The 16,499-nt window shown below is 45.7% G+C and overlaps 1 long non-coding RNA gene across 2 annotated transcripts in view; it reads right to left on the bottom strand.

The window, feature by feature from the left end:
* LOC135901984 (uncharacterized) overlaps window positions 1-5,213 on the bottom strand; it is a 38,987-nt gene extending 33,774 nt beyond the window's left edge. For both annotated transcript variants that reach the window (XR_011513032.1, XR_011513033.1), the window contains exons 1-2: window positions 5,115-5,213; window positions 199-356 (exon numbers count right to left, since the gene is read on the bottom strand). This is a non-coding gene — a long non-coding RNA (uncharacterized lncRNA). The remainder of the gene's footprint in view (window positions 1-198; window positions 357-5,114) is intronic.
* Between the last annotated feature and the right edge of the window lie 11,286 nt (window positions 5,214-16,499).

The following is a 16,499-nucleotide window of genomic DNA, read 5'->3' as shown; positions in this document are numbered from 1 at the left end:
AATATGCCACTAAGTCGAAAAAAAAAATGGTTTGCCTCACTTTGGCAGTCCAGTTTTGAAACCGCAAATCATTTCAAACGCGAGTGCTCCTTGCCATTGGCCGCCACTTTCGAGATAAACTGAACCCAAACCAAATGAGGAACACATGAACTGTAACGCAATATTATACAAGTAGATAGACGACAAAAGCCTACTTACGTGGGTTCCTTCGTCCCTACAGGTGAAATTTTTCTAGGGCCAAAATTTCCAGGGTCGCACATCGCATTCTGAGTGGAGTGCACCAGCTCCCGCCATGCATGCAAATCGCGTGGACTCCGGGGCATGAATCCTTTACGCAGCAATCAGCAGGCACACGCCTGCACCCGAGCGCATGCACACCGGGAGACACGAGAGGGTCACGCCGTGCAGTTCCACCCCGAGCCGGTACCAATTAACCTGTACGCAGCACATCCCACAACACTATCGCCTTTCACGAAGAGCACTACCGCTGCCACCTCATAATGCTCTGTCGCGGGAGGAAGCCGTAATATGGCGGAAAGTCCAAGCAAAAACGTATCCCCACTTGAGTCTCTACTACGCCATACACACCACGCTGCGTTGCTATAAATGCCTGCACTGCGATCAATACGCAACGCTTTACCGTGTGGTATGGGCTCGCGATAGCACACAAGATCTCGCACCGATAACACACCCCACCACACGGCAATGGGAGGCAGCGCTGTCCAGCTCCGACTCGACGGACCAGCTCAACCTGATCAACCGAGGGAGAAGGGCAACTAAGGCCACGGGATCCCTGGACTGAGGGGACCACCCGCTGCAGAGCGGAGGAGCTACCTACGCTCGTGTGCTGTTGGGTATAAAGCTTACTTTCTCTCTCTCTCTACAGGTCCTTACAGGCACCGCTGCCGACATATTATAGCCCTTCGTAGAACAACTGTCGCCAGACGAACGACGTTTAGCGTATTAATGTCGCTTTGCAGTTCATCTGTTCTTCACTTGCTTTGCGTTCGGTTTATCTCGGTGCTACCATGTAGAATGTCCGGCATCACAGTTGGCTGGCAATAGTGATAGCATATTTTTTTATAATTACTAAGGGATGAGAATGCAGGGGATAGCGGGGGGGAGGGGGGGTCAAGTTTCGCAGTCGAACGACTCCGCTCCGCTCTCGTCGCTTCTGTGTCGCACGCGGCACGAACACCGTTCGCATCGCCGATCGCACAGCTGCCATGCAGCCGTGCGCAGGGCCCGAAAGATCTTAAATCACGAGAAGTCTTTTTCAGAGTCCGCCTTTCTTGCTTTCTCTTCCTGTGTACATCAGTTGGGAAGCTGCTAACGAAACGCGGCTCGACTGGTCGCTGCCGCCTTCGGCTTAGCCGGGCTTCGCTCCCGGAAAGATAATCGATGACGCGTGTGCGTCTAAGACGGCTTGCGCTCGCATGGTCCGCCGGCGTTCATCAAAGTCGTCCCTAATTAGGCGCGCCGACGGGCCTCGTGCGCTTCGAAGAGCTTCGGCCGGCGGCAGCCGTCAACACGGCGCTTGTCCGAACGGGGACGTTTTTCCGCGTAGTCGTGCACGCCGGTTCCCAGCGAAGTTGTCACCCTCTCACTGTGTCTGTTTTGTCGCATAACGAAGAAGGACCGGATTATAGTTAAAAAGAGAAATGATCAACAAAACTGTAATAAATGGATAGGATGAAAGACAGCGACGCTAGAGGAAAGATAAGATGTGCGGCTGTCTATTGTCATTGTATTAGAAAGAAGGAATTTGATAAATTTGAGCAATAATAGAAGGACGAAAATAGAAAAGAAGCTACCAGAGAGTAATTCTTAATGAGGCGTCGCCGCACAGCAAAAGTCTACAGATATGCAGTTGCCAGAACAAGACACAAAGACGAGCCAACCAGGATACTTTCTTTCTTTCCTTCATATTTTTCTTCTTCATATACCATTCTGCAAATCCGGTAATTTGAGCACTCGAAAACCTGCCACCGGCGGCTCTTGGAAAGAAGTGTAAAGTCTCTCAGCAAAAAGGCAAAGGTATAACTAAAGGAGAAAAGCTAGAAATGCTTTTTTATGTATATTCAAGGTTAAGAAGGGGGCTGACAGATGGAGTACCGCGCTGTAGTATAAATGGTATAAACAAGGATAAGATGCCTCAGAAAGGCTGGCTGACGTTTTGATAGGAGAGCCTATCTTCGTCAAGGGCGGACTTGTCATCCTCGGCAGGTTAGTTTTAACAGGTTAGATAGAAAGTCTGTTATTAAGGAAAGCACGTGGGTCTCTGACATACGTGCCTGTCTCGAAAAAAAAGAAAGAAGAATTTTGTGGTTCTTATGTCTGTCCGTCGGCGGTACCTCCAGTGAAAAGAAGTTCTGAAGCGTTCGAAACAGCAGTGTCTTCAAAGCGTTTCAGCAAACACAGAGACAAATGTTTAGCTGGCAGTCACGTCATGAGGGAATGCATTGTCTTTCTTAGAAGAATAGGTTGACGGAAGTCTTTGAGTGGGGGATGCAGTTGTGTGAAACGCTTTTCTGAAACATTCAATTGCAACAATTTTTACTCTTGTACTTATTGCCGAGTATTACGGCCTCACCCACTTGCTTGTTTCTTTACGGAATCGAAAATCAGAATTCGACGACTGCGATGCTTCTAGGCGGGAGAAGGCACATTCTAGCACTACCTGCTTGCTGCCAGCGCCTTATTGTGGTACCACCGGCTTTAGTGTGGTACCACCGGCTTTAGTGTGGTACCACCGGCTTTACTGTGGTACCACCGGGCGAGTCAAGGCAGGTGACGTGGCGCGGCGTGGCCCACGGCGTACAGGGCCGCAGTCCAGGCACAGCCAGTCCGTGAGCGCAGTAGCGTGTAACGGTCTCTCTTCTGGAGGGGCCGTTCTCTGGAAGCGGCTTGGCAGCCTCGCTACTAGCTACTCGGGGGTCCAGCTGGTGTAGCCGATGTCTCGTGTAGTCCGAGGGCGCTACCGCTCTGGTAGCAGGAGCTCCATCGTGACGGGTAGCTTGGGCGTAGGTGTCCACCTCCTCACTACCGGCTACCCCGACGTGCGACGGGTAGCCGGTAGACAACCGGCTACCCCTCGCACTACAACACTCACAGATTGGGCAGCTTTTCGCAAAGAGCGAGCGGATGACTCCTCAACGGGTATTACGGATCTCGAGCAGTGGGTACACGAGCTTCAACAAGACGTAGACAGACATCCAAAACAGATCACACTCACCACAGACATACCGGCCATACACCCGCAGCTTCTTTACCTGTGTGAAGCACGTCGAGGCCTTGTTAGGAGATGGAAGCGCCGAAAGCATAATCGTAAACTGAAACTTCGTATAGCGAAACTCACGGCAACCGCGGAATTTCATGCTGGGGAGCTCACCCGCCACAACTGGCGAAAACTATGCAACAAGTTGCAGGGCAATCTTAGCATGGCCAAACCATGGTCGCTGCTACGCCATCTTCTCGACCCCACAAAAGGCAAGGCAATTAGCCAGCAAAAAGTCCAACATATCCTCCACAATTATTCCGGGTTCTGTTGACGAAATCCTGGAGGAATTGCGGAGGTGGTACATAGGCGATTTCGAACACGCACAAGGACAACCTCCACCGTACAGCGTGAGCGACAATTACGACCTCGACAAGCCGATCACTATCACTGAGGTGCAACAAGCTCTCCAGGCACTCACACGAAACACCACCCCAGGCAAGGACAAAATAAACAACAAGTTCCTGCGCAATTTGGATGATGGCACCATTCAATCTCTTACTGACCTTTTTAATCATCACTGGGAAGCGGGTACGCCACCAGCAGACTGGAAGCACGCGGACATCATACTCATTCCGAAGCCAGGCAAAATCTCCAGCTTAGAAAATATGAGACCAATATCACTGACTTCAGGCCTAGACAAGCTTCTGGAACATGTCATTCTGAACCGACTTCAACCTTACCTAGAATCCAGCGACCTCCTTCTCGAAACAATGTCCGGATTCCGACTCCACCTTTCCACCCACGACATCCTTCTTCAGCTGAAGGAACAAGTCTTTGAACACATCTCACCACACAACACCGGAGCGATTCTAGCACTCGATCTCAAAGGCGCTTATATATCCTGGAGGGAACAACTCGCAGACTTGTATTTCTTGCCGCATCCCCGTTTCGCTAACAATAACTGCATGGGGGTCATAACTGGCACGCACATGTTCTATATCGCCGACTTTTCTCGCGAGGCTTCGACCACTAAGGTTTATAAGTCGTAAGTCCGTTTCCTAGAACACGGTATCGGTTCAATGGTCGCTATCTGTCGCTGTATAGTCTTTGAGTATAGCCTTTGCCGTGCCCTGACACGGCTATTCTTGGAATAATTCCATACGTAGGCATTGTTATCTACAGTAAGCCTGTCGCGGTACAGGCGCACGCGCGAGCCTTCTTTTTCTTTCAATGCGTACTTCCACAGTAGCCCGCGCTATTCAGTGTTACTTTTCAATAGTCGTCGCCAACAGAAATGCCACTTCCTCTCAGTTTTGCGCAGTTTTGAAAAACCTTTTCTTTTTACCTATAATTATTATGCTTCAGTATTCCTGGACGAGGCCTCAAGGTTTCTTCTGCGGATTTGTTCTTATGCGGCTTTCCGATTCTGTGCATCCGCTCTATTTTTTTCAAGACCAAGCTTTCTCTTTAATATTTCGACAACTACGTCTTTTCCAAGTTCCGCTGCGGTTTCATTGTCACTCTCCGATATTCCGAACACAATTAGAGTATTTCGCTTCATTCTGTCATCCAAATGGACAAGTTTTTCGCGATGTTTTTCCAAAGCTGAGTTCAGCCTCTCCGGTTGTCTCTTTCCGCTCAGCAAGACTTGCCGCTTGGTCGCTGCAAAGCTGTACAATGTCTTCCAGGGCCTTAAGTGTCTCGCTTAGGCCAGTTAGGTTGACCTGAATAGCCTTTTCGCCTTCACACTACCCTTGCACACGTACTTTTAAATCGGATCAGCGTCCCCCGACAGCAGCAGACATAGTGATGCAAAAGCAGAAAACTACGCCCGTGGGCACGGTAACACTACGAGAAAGCGATTGTCGCTGTTACAGCACGAGTATGAACTAACCTGTTGAAATAGCAGAAACTTGTTTGAGCACATATCCCACGCGTTGCTGCCGTGCCCACTGGATGCTGCTGGCAAGGGTGCTTGCTTTTTATACGGTTTTCCCACGGCGTTGCTCCACCATGGTTCCTGGCGTCGAAGTTGCCGATGATGCACGGGCGAGGTTCCAATTCGGCAGGATCAGCAGCAGCAGCGGGATCGGTGAGGCGCATGCTCCGTGCGCTCCCGTGGAAGGAAGCGCAGACGAGAAGCGCCCGTTGAAGGAGCAGAAACTTGTTTGAGCACATCGCCCATGCGTTGCCGCCGTTCCGTGCCCCCTAGAAACGCGAAATGACAAAGCACTTGCTTCGAGCAAGTTTACTGAAATAAGTTCGCGAAGCAGGCGAAAACGTTGCTGGTAGCAAAGGTTCAGAAAAAAACTCACTGTGACATAAAAACAATGCTGTCAGTTTCTGCTGTTCCAAGTTTGCTGCTGCTTGTCGGAAGCGTGTCAAGGTAAATAATGGTTAATTCCTGTGCATATCCGACAATGTAGGTGCTGAGAGCAAGCTTTAAACAAATGCGTGTTAACCTCCCTTCTCCAACAGGACATAACGTGTGCCAAATATTTTTACAAATTTTAAAGCTCACAGGTTGACAGGTGGGATATACACTCTAAAAACAGTTGCAACCTTTGGGGTGTTTTTTTGTCCCACAACATTAATCGCCATCTGTCTTGGCCGCGTTTCCTTTCTTTAACGTTGCGAGCCCGGTACTTCCCAGTCACGAACGGCATGCGCGTTATCAGTGTAGCACAGCATTCTCGACAGGAAAGTACCGAGCGCCGAGTTTTCAAGAAAGGAAACGCAAGCAAGGCAGATGACGATTTTTGTTGTGGGACAAATATACACCCCAAAGTGTGCATACAGTTTTTAGAGTGTAGGCTCTTGATGACAATTCTTCGGTTGGTTGTCAATATAATGCTCAACGGAAACGTGGGAGATAGTGACTTTAATGACTTCAGTGTATAAAAATGAAAAAAGTAACAAGAACGAAGGTGAACAAGGGAAGACGAATGGAGGTAAAGATCGGTTGCTCCAAAGGTTCATTCTTGGTCGAGATGTACGCGCATTCGGAAAAGAAATGCGAATACCAGCGAATTTTTCATCATTCCCGGCGCCTGCGGGCAATCTATAATGTCGGGATGCAAGCGAAAATCGCCGACATTAATTATTTGTCGTTGTTGCAATTATCCGCATCAACATTCTTCGATTTAAACCTGTTGCAGAAGACTAATTCGCCTCGCTCCAATTAAGTCTGTCCTACGTCAGCTCAACAAACACTGCACCTGCATATTTCATGGGCTTATCACTCAGCTAAATTATTTTAATTAAGCAACTATTACAAATAAAACATTATTTAATTTTTCTCTCCTCGACAAATATATATTCTTGGTTATAAGTTCTGCTAAGTCACATTTACTTGAAGTTCTTCCTATATTGCATTATTTTTTGTTAAATTTTTATTCTTCTGGTACAGTAGTCCCAATTATCTTGCATTTTCACTTTTGCTTTATCAGAGTTATTTCGTATGTTTGTTTTTGTTGTATCGGCGTTATATTGCATTATTCAACAATTGCTATGCATACTTTTTCTCAAATACTTTTTTTTCTGCCACCCTGCGAAACAATGTTATTTGTTTTGTCTGCTTTATTTTTCTACTAACTGGCAGCAAATCCTATTAGAACATTGTTCTCTTGCTCCTTGAGCTCCTTCTGCACCTTCATCTATATAATACACTTTCGCAACTCAATAAAAAAGTTACCTGATTCTGAATTAAAAAGAAATGTCAGCTGTCTCTGTCGCCTCCCTCCCCCACGTTGCCCTTTCCTTGCTACTCTAGTATACCACCGGTTATGTCTCCTACGCGCTACATAATCTGCCGAACTCCCACTTTTCTCCTAATCATAAGCTAAAACATATCCTTCAGGTGAGAAACGGAGAGGGGGAAATCGAGCGAAAGACAAAGCTCCCCAATAAAAGGCAGAGATTTCTGTTGTCGTGTGCATAGACCGGAATCAGCTGCTCTTCCTCGTCCGGTTAAATTTTGCGCAATAAATCTCTAACCCAGTCACCAGCAGTCTGCGCAGTCCGTTTTGGGCTACCAATTTAATGACGGGACAGCTGACGACAAAGCCACGGCGATCTGCACTGGCGGCAAGCCCACTGTAAAATAATGTACATCCTTAATAGTAAAAAAAAATGGCGTATTTTGGTCAATAACTCACGCCCTTGCACTAAAAGAGTTTAAGCACAGAGTTTATCATTATATTATCTAGAGGTAAATCTGGCGCCACCGTCTATGGGAGTTTTATAACGAGAGATGTGCCATCACGGGAGTGATGGTGGCTGTGATCCAACAATACTCTCCGTAGACGGCAAAATAGACAGTTAAGCAGACAGGGGCCGTCTTAAGCCTTGTTTCAATTCTCACGAAGACGTCAAAGTAGAGAGCTTCGCGAAGTCAAAATCAAAGTAAAAAACGATGCAGGCTACTTTCCTGTCCAAACAAGATGGCGGCTGAGCCGGACATTGGAAAGCCGCAAGGAAGGTAGTCTGGTCACAAGAAAACGTAGACACGCTTTTCTGCGCCCTTAATGTAAGTCACATCATGTTTTTTTTTGTTTTTTTACAGTTTTGCAGGCGCAAAGACTTCAAATACAGAAATAATGTGTGTGTGTTCTTTTTTTTCAACTTTCTCGTGTCGCCGGGAGGTGGCGTCCACGTTGTAGTAGCGTGGACGCTACTACGACGCTACTAAGAGCTTGGTGACGCAACCTGCCGCCCCGTTCTAAAGGGGACGCTAATAATATCCATCCATACATCCATCCATTCATCTTGATACAACAACAAATGAGGCAGTGCAGGGTGAGATGGGTTAAGCCTCTTTTGAAGTCAGAGAAGCAAAGAGCAAAACCAGTTTTGAAGAAATACATAGGAACGTGGGTGAAAATAAATGGGCGGCTAAAGTGCACAAGTACCTCTACTTGAACAGCGTGGACGCAGAATGGAGGAAGAGGTCAAGAAAGTTTGCAACCGTGTACAAGGTAACTGAAACTCTAAATCGACAACCAGGAGTCATCAGAAAGAAAGTGAGAGAAACAGAGACAGTTAATTCGATGCAAAGAATGGAAACAAAAAGGGTCATAGGGATTTAGAAGAATGAGAAGAAAGAAATTGGAAAAGGAACTCTGTACGATGACACAAAGGGCAGTGCTTTGGTATTTGAAGCTCGAGCTAGTTGCCTAAGGACAAAAACATAGCGGAGCACATATTTGGAAACGTATGAAGCATGTGTATGCCGCAGCAAAAATTCGGAGACCACTCGGCAAATCCTCATGGAATGCGAAGGGATTCACTCAGTGAGAACTGTAGTTAACGTACACTTTCCAGAAGTGCTTGGGTTTAAAGTGGACGGGAGCGTCAAACGGTCAGCAGTCGAGATAAGCAATAGACGTTTAGAGCATTGATGAAAAAAAAAGTAGGAAAGAGATTGATACGACCGCATCTTTTACAGTCATGCTAGTGGCACAAGGTAGACATTAAAGGGAGGAAAAAGATTAAGGAGATGTACACAAGAATGCAAGGAGAAAACATGTATAGCATACCTGAATAAATCAAGCAGGCTAGGTGACTATCTTTCACCGCCCCTTTTCAATGGGAATGCCATGAAATCATCATCATCGTCTCCTTCTTCCACATGCTTTCGAGGTGGTTCAAAACGCGTCCCATTACATGACTTCGAAGTTGTCTCGGCTGTCCCCTTAGCTACCTTAGCTTTCTACTATAGACTGTCTCCTACGCTGGCCAGAACTGGAACGAACTCGGTATATGGGTGTACGAGGCTTGTGTTGGCTGGTGTTATATGATGCTCCGTCTAAAACGTGGAAATGGCTGCACGGATAATGTATTACTAAAATAAAATCTTCATACAAGGTTTTAATTCACCCATATTACGTCTTTCAATGAAATTTACTCAGCTGCAATGCAGAATCAAGCGAAGTAAAGCAAGAACAGGCGACAAACTGTTCCAAAGCGAGTGCGAACCTTGTCGTCTGTCCTCCAACTTTAGCGGCCCACAGATACTTTTTACTTTATACGTTTCATTTATTTGGACATCCAATCACAAGTACCCATAGTTAAACAAAGCATGTTCATGTGTTATAATGAATCTAAAACAACTCCTTACGTGCTGTTCTAGTAGGAAATGAATCATTGTGACAGATGGAATGGTGCTAGCCAGGCGCGTGTTCAAGGTGTCCTGGCACTCCGAGGACGATGCCAATCCGAAATCACCATATACCGGCATTCCCACGCATACAATAGCAAAGTAGCGCCAGATTACTCTCTAGATAGTAGAGCGAGAAACGCTATGTGTGTAAGGAGGTGATTTACAGACAGATTTACATCATTATTCACTTTTAATGGTTTAAGTTATTTTACAGTGGCAACAAGAACAGGCTGAGCGCTGTCGCGCTTGCTCTTTCATTCTTCCCCGCAGTTCCTGTGGTCCCCGGGGAGAAATGGCCGCACCCAAGATGCGCTGCGAATTATGGTCCATAGTCGCGTACACGCTACTTTGCGTGAGAGAGAGGATGACGGAGACGGACAGCGCAAGAAAAATAAAATTCGAAAAAGACGGACTTAGCGTTTACGCGTAAAATGGTGTTGGATGCGTTGCATTAAAAATGAAGGCAGTGTGAGTATGAAGTTCAGTCTTCAAACGTGCATATACTATATAGCATTTGCTGGGGAAAGCGCAGCAAGCTAATATCCCAAAGACAAGCAAACAAGATTGAAGCGTGCCGTTGCCAGTAAGGACAGGGCATTGGACGTAATGTGCTTCTCAGCGTCAGTGTTTCCAGATTAATTTGACATTTTAACAGAGTTCCTGCGCTTGCTTTTTTAAACTGTATACTCTAGCTTGCCTCTCTCTTATAGCAATGGCTATCATTGTTTATTTCATCGCTCGTGGCTAGGTTTCGAGGCTTCTTCTCAAGTTTGTTTGCTATCCTTGAAGGCTGGGTCTCAGAAAGACGAAGAGCAAACACGACAAACACGACATGACAACGACCCATCCCTGTGCCATGGTACTCCAAACTAGTGCAGGGCAATGGAATGCGTGTCAGCAAAAGTATTCGGCGCACATTCTTCCCGAAATTCCTTCTGCGAGGGTCTCTCGTTTCAGTTCGGTTTCCTCGCTTCCGCGGTAACTGCTCGAACTGTACGAGTCGAAGAATTGCGGGGGCCGGAGCTACAGTTTGGTTCAAGTGGCTGCGTTGCAGTTTTAGAGTATAAACCAGGGCAGTACGTGCTTCAGTCACAATGCACTGCGCTTTCCTTCTCTTTCCCCTTTATGTTTATACTTATTTTTCTTTCTTTCTTTCTTTGGACGCACCCTCCAAGAAGCACACACGTCATACGACTACAATTCAGGAAAACCATGCGCATAGTTTCTATCGCTGATTTGTGTCTAGTTTTATGTGTCGCGAATGTTCTTACTTTGGCGCTTTATAGTTTGACCTGCAGTAAGCAAGATGTGGCGCTGCTTCTTTAAAAGATGTCAGTCGGAAGGTCGTACTCCTGCTGAGCATTATCTTTCCTCTGCACCTTCCTTTTTTTATTCTTCTTTTAACGAGTCCACAACCTCGTTACGTTTAACAATGGTTACGTCTCTCCTTGTTCTCTTGCTTGAACGTACATTGCTATCGCACGGTCAGTTTATGCTACAGATCCTCCTTCTTGGTAAGGTTGAGATAAATGCACTTTGCGCAAGAGTTGTTGTATTGATTCGTTTAACGAACGCGCCATTTCTTTCCCCTCTTGCTCTCGAGGTTTTGCACGAAGTATCGGGCTATTGTCACTGAACCGTTGGCTGATTAGTTGGTATATTGACTGGTCGACTAAAGGGATGGACGCACGAATGAATGATGAATTCATTGAAACAGGAACGACTGATTGGTGGTTCTTGGTGTGAAATAAAAGAAATACATAAAATTTTGGACTTCGTTTTCTCTTTCTTGTAATAAAACTCCTGTAGGGAAATTAACACAAATAATTCTGAAAAAAAATATTTCATCTGTATAAACTTATTAAGTGTTTCTCTTTAGTGTCCAGTTATTGCTCACGAATACAGAATGGCATACAGGCAGCGGAAGTTGGGGGGGGGGGGGAGGGAGGAGGAAGGCAGATATTTAAAGAAATCAGGCAGGTCCAACGCACTTGTCGAAATTTATGTGCCACGACGCTTTATTGCGGTGGATGGTTAATTGCTACACAGCTAACGGCAAGCACAATGGAAAGTGTAATCACTCGAGATGTTTATGTTTACCCACCACGAAGGTCCCAGTGACCAATCGTACGCCATTTTTCTTTTGTGCGCTCCTCCGCTCACAAGCTATGCAGAAATTCGAACGTCACATTAAGCGGATGCACGATGTGAGAAGTCTATGCGGCTATTTCCCGAGAATGAGAGCGACGTGTGGTGCTTGCCGAGGAAAGAATGGCGATGACTGGTGTACGCACGGAAAAGTACTACACATATCTAGCTGTACGTTTAAGTATTCGATAGTTCTTGCTCCACCGTGCCATGAACTCATTCTCGAGGATTGTCCAAGAATGGGCGCAAACGCTGTGGCATATATCAAATACCTAAGTAGAAAATGATATATCAGTAAACAAACAGATACGTTGAACAAAATGCGCTATTACAATAAGAGGTCGGTGTGCTTTAGGCATACCTACGAGCCGACATTATCTGTTAAAGTGTTATGTGTGATTTTTTTTATCACGCAGAACAGAGGTGCGCTTATCTGGCTTATCTTATCGGTCAGCATAAAGGCGTTATCAGCGCACATATATCTCTCGTATACAAGGCCACAAATACATCCGCCGAGATTTTGAACCACCCGGCAGCGGATAAAAGCCACATCAAATCTGGCAGAGTGGGCAAGAAAGGCGTCGCCTTTAACCCTCTCATGCATACGGGCCTCATATGAGGACACACATTTATCCTGCTATAAAGGTCGTCCAGCTGCTTGCAGCGAGTCACTAGCCGCATGGTGTCCTCATTTGAGGACATGCCAAGGTTTCTAAACTGTTACACAGATGGCGCTTGCTGTCCATGTTTTTTGAAGCGCCAGTCTCTAAAGGAGAGTAGGCTTGTTCGAGGTCACTGAACGTTCGTAGAAAAGAAAAAATAATTGCTCGACAGGCTATGATGCTCTTGGACTGTAAAAAATATCTGCGCAAAGGCCACAGCTTTGACGAAGCTGCGATGTCTTTGCACCTACCGAGTAAAAGCAGTTCATTTTGGGATAGCATATGACTTTGAGGATGTTATTTGGGAGATCAGTAAATGGCCTAATGCTATCCAGGCGCTGGGCGCGAGTTTAACTAGGCGAAAGTCGGGATTCTACATGGATTGGAACTTGGAAAGGCTGCCCCTGAAGCCTTTGGTCATTCGAGCTACAACGAACATATTGAGTTGTCAGGTGTACGCTGGACCATTCGCCAATCACCGTAGATTGTGCAAAGACGGGCTGCTTTTTCTGGCTGTTCACAACAATGAGGTCCATGCAGATCGCAAAACTGCATTTTAAGCATGTCTCGTTGATCGGTGACCTGCTTCTCGTTCACGATTACATGGCACTGTTCCTCTGAACACTTGACTGGGTTGGTTTTGCGAGTTCGGTGTCTTTATTTAAGTCGAGCCCAGGTATAGCTTAGACGAAGCTGCGATGTCTTTGCGCCTACCGAGTGAAAGCAGTTCACTTAAACTCGAGTTTCAGTTCGCTCTTTCTTCTCTTTTTATCATCTGTTCTCGCAGAATAAATTATCAACAGACACCGTATCCCTGTTACCTGGGTGGAGTAACAGACGGCAGGTGAGTTTCTCAGGCCCAATTCCGTCCCTCTCTCATTAAACGACTAGGTCTCGTCGACCTCGCGTCTTCTGCGAGAGCAAATTGAATTTCTTACTCGAGTAGAAAAGGGGAATTCCTGCACGCGATCTCTAATTGGAAAAGCTAGGAGGGCAGGTGCTTCCTAATCCACCATTTTTGGTTCGTATTTATCTTTCGGAAAAAAAACTAATTACCTCTTGGAAGTAAGAAGGGTGCATCAAGTCAAGCCTTAGATTGTGCGCGAAAGTCTTAAGAACGCTTGCTCGATTTTTGAGATAAAAAACGAAGTAAAAAAAGAAGAAGATCCATTCCACTCTTTAAAGGTGGATGACCAACGAAGCTGTAGTACTTCACACAAGGTTAGACTAATGTAGATGTATTTATCTTCCTCATATGGTAATGGTAGTGATGATAGCTTTGTGATTACTGTGACATACACTGATTGGTTCGGCTACAACCTTGGAGGGAATCTTGGCCAGGGTTCAATATATACACGACCGTTGTTGAGTAGCTAAGTGACTTAGATTGTTATGGCACTTCAAACCAAACTCTTCTAGCACAAACTGAGTGAGCCATTGCGTGCCTGATTTTGAAATGTCCACATTAAAGCCTCCAACGATGATCACAGGAATCGGGTCATCACGGCTAACCCATGCAAAGTGCATGGTCTTGAACTTCTCAATTAAATATATATATACAAGGGGATGAGAGAGAGAAGGGAGATTGGATAGCTCGTAGATTGCCGCCCTCTCCCCTTACTTGACAAACAGTTGGAACGCCTCTGCCGTTCTCAAACTTTGCCGAAATGAAAACAAAACTTCATATCCGACGAATGGGCAGTGTGAGGCGTCTAGCAGTGATGCCAGGAGAACGAAGGCGATGTATTGCACTTGTGTTTTCTTTTCTCTTAGCTGATCTTCCACTAGCCACTTTCGGCTATGGGTCCAAATATATTTGTATAAATTTTTAGTTTTCTTGAAACCAAAGTTCCATTTACTAAACAATTTATTTATTTATTTATTTATTTATTTATTTATTTATTTATTTATTTATTTATTGACGAAGAAGCAATGCTGATGAATGGTGCATGCATAAAAAATGCGACTCGTCTGTAGCTACATTTAATGATTCTGTACCTCTTGCGCCAGAGTCACGCCTTCAAGCGCATCATTTCGGTAATAAAGGTGATAGCTTCCTGGAAGCGTTTGGTTATTTGTTGTTGTCATTTGTCGTTAATGGTTTCCGATCACTATAATTATTTTTTTTGCAATTACTCCAGCATACGGCTGCTCTCTAAATAAAATAGTTTTGAATTCGTAAGTGTTCCTATGCCTACCCCACGAGAAAACCCGTCCGTCCCTCACGTAAGACGATCGCTTTTGAGAGAGGGCCCTCAGCTGAGAGCGAATTAGCCTTCGCTCTCGTTTCAACGGGAACTAAGCGGCGAGAACACAGCGCGCACGAAGCTATCATCACTCGGCGAACTTTGTCCCCATCGCAGACCACTTTCAAGATAGGGGCCCGCGCGGCCGCGCCAGAAGCAGCCACCGCCGTAATACGGTTGATCACGGCTGATACATGTATATATAACATCTTTATTGAAAAGTCCCTGCTGGATTCGAAACGGGAACGGAGAGGCTGGGAGGCCAGCCTCGTAAAGCTCCCTTTTCCGTCAGACGCAGGCCTGGCCTTGAAACGTAGCGGCGTCTTCCGCCGGCCGGACAGCCCAGAGCTGGTCTTCTGGGCATGCGCTGAGTAGTATAGCCTCTCACTGCTCAGAGGTTTTTATTTTAGCAATGTGGTTTATGCGGTGTTCGATGCTGTTTGGAGCTGATAGGCATGCCCAAATAATGTGATGGAGGTCTTCACATGGTGTATTGCATGTCTTAGAGTGCTATGATTATGCTTCTCGGCATATTTGGTGCATGTGTAGTGGCGTACCGAATGGCCTTGTTTGTAGAATCTCCATGTAGTTGCTAGGTGTTTAATGATTTCTCAAGAGGAGGGTATTTATAGCGAGTATTTCTATAGTATCTGAGGATTTCCCCGTAAGTAGTCATTTGTCCGTATTGAAGGTGTTCCGTATGTCTGGTGGAATATCTCTCTTTTCTTCAATTCGCATGTGGTATCGTACTGCCAGCTTGTTTAGTATTGTCCGTCCAGTCTTCGTGTGTGTTAGGCATTCATAGTTTGATGTTCTCTGGGCTTCTATAATTTCGTCCAGGCCATTGCGCACAACTAGGGCTAATAGCTTTTCGTTTGCTGTGCTTGGAGGAAGGTGTAATGCTTGTTTTAATACTTCCCTTATCATTATGTCAATCGTGTGTTTCTCAGTACCCCATACATTTAGGAATGGCGCACTATACGCTATAGAAGAGATGATAAAGGCTTGTACCTGTCGAATGATATTGTTCTCTTTCATGCCGGTGTGTTAGCAATTCTCAAAATAAGCCGGCCACCTAGGCCGTGTATATCTTCAAGCGGTGTATTCTTGTGGTGTTTTTTTTTGTCATTTTGTAGGCACAATCCCAGTACCCTTAGGCATGAGACCTGGGGTATGGCTATACCTTTAATTTCTAAGGTTATTCCTTGTTGGTTAGAGGCTTGCGATTTTTTTTGGCATTTTGGTTAGATGAGTAAAAGCTCAGATTTCTCCGGGAAACATGACAGTCCTCTCGGTTCTACGTATGCTGAGACTGTATTCATTGCTTTCTGCAAGGTCTCCTGGATTTCACCATCGCTTCCCCCCGTCACCGATAACGTTATATCATCTACACATAAATTGGGGTGCGGGCGCATGATCTTCTCGCGTCGTCTCGGGAGTCCGATGAGTGCGGTGTTGAATAACATCGGTGGTAGCACCCATCCTTGAGGCGTGCCGTTTCGCCCATGTTCAGAGTGTTCGACTTGAGTCTCCCGATATTATGAGTACCAGTTCTGCCGGTAAAGAAATCCGCAATACATCGGTATATCTTATGCCTTACGTTTAAGTTGGAAAGTACTTCTAGTATTGCATTATGACTTACGTTGTCAAATTCTGTCTGAGATCCAGTCCGAGTACAGCTTTTGTGTCCAGCTTAGGAGCTTGATGCGGATCTGTGACTTAATGGTAGAGTTTCACCATCATGTCTTGCGTTGAGAGTTTTGCCCTAACTCCTATCATAGTATGTGGTAGTTTCTCGTTCCTTTCAATGTGTGTAGTAAGTCCCCTTAATGTTATGTGTTCCATTGTTTTTCTGAGACATGATGTCACGGAAAAATGGCGAAGATTACCCAAGTTTGTTGGTTTCCTTAGCTTTGGAATAAATATAACTTTTGAATACTTCCAGGTGTGTGGTAGTCCAGATTCCCATATCTCGTTCATGTATTTCAGTAGAGTTTTACGCGTTTCCTCGTCTGCGTTTCTAAGAATCCGATTTTTCAGGCGGTCTTCTCCAAGGCAGAATT

Source organism: Dermacentor albipictus, chromosome 3 (assembly GCF_038994185.2).
Source record: "Dermacentor albipictus isolate Rhodes 1998 colony chromosome 3, USDA_Dalb.pri_finalv2, whole genome shotgun sequence".
In the NCBI taxonomy this organism is placed as follows: Eukaryota; Metazoa; Arthropoda; class Arachnida; order Ixodida; family Ixodidae; genus Dermacentor; species Dermacentor albipictus.
The sequence above is the reverse complement of the archived record's forward strand: the minus strand, read 5'-3'. Positions and strand labels throughout refer to the sequence as shown.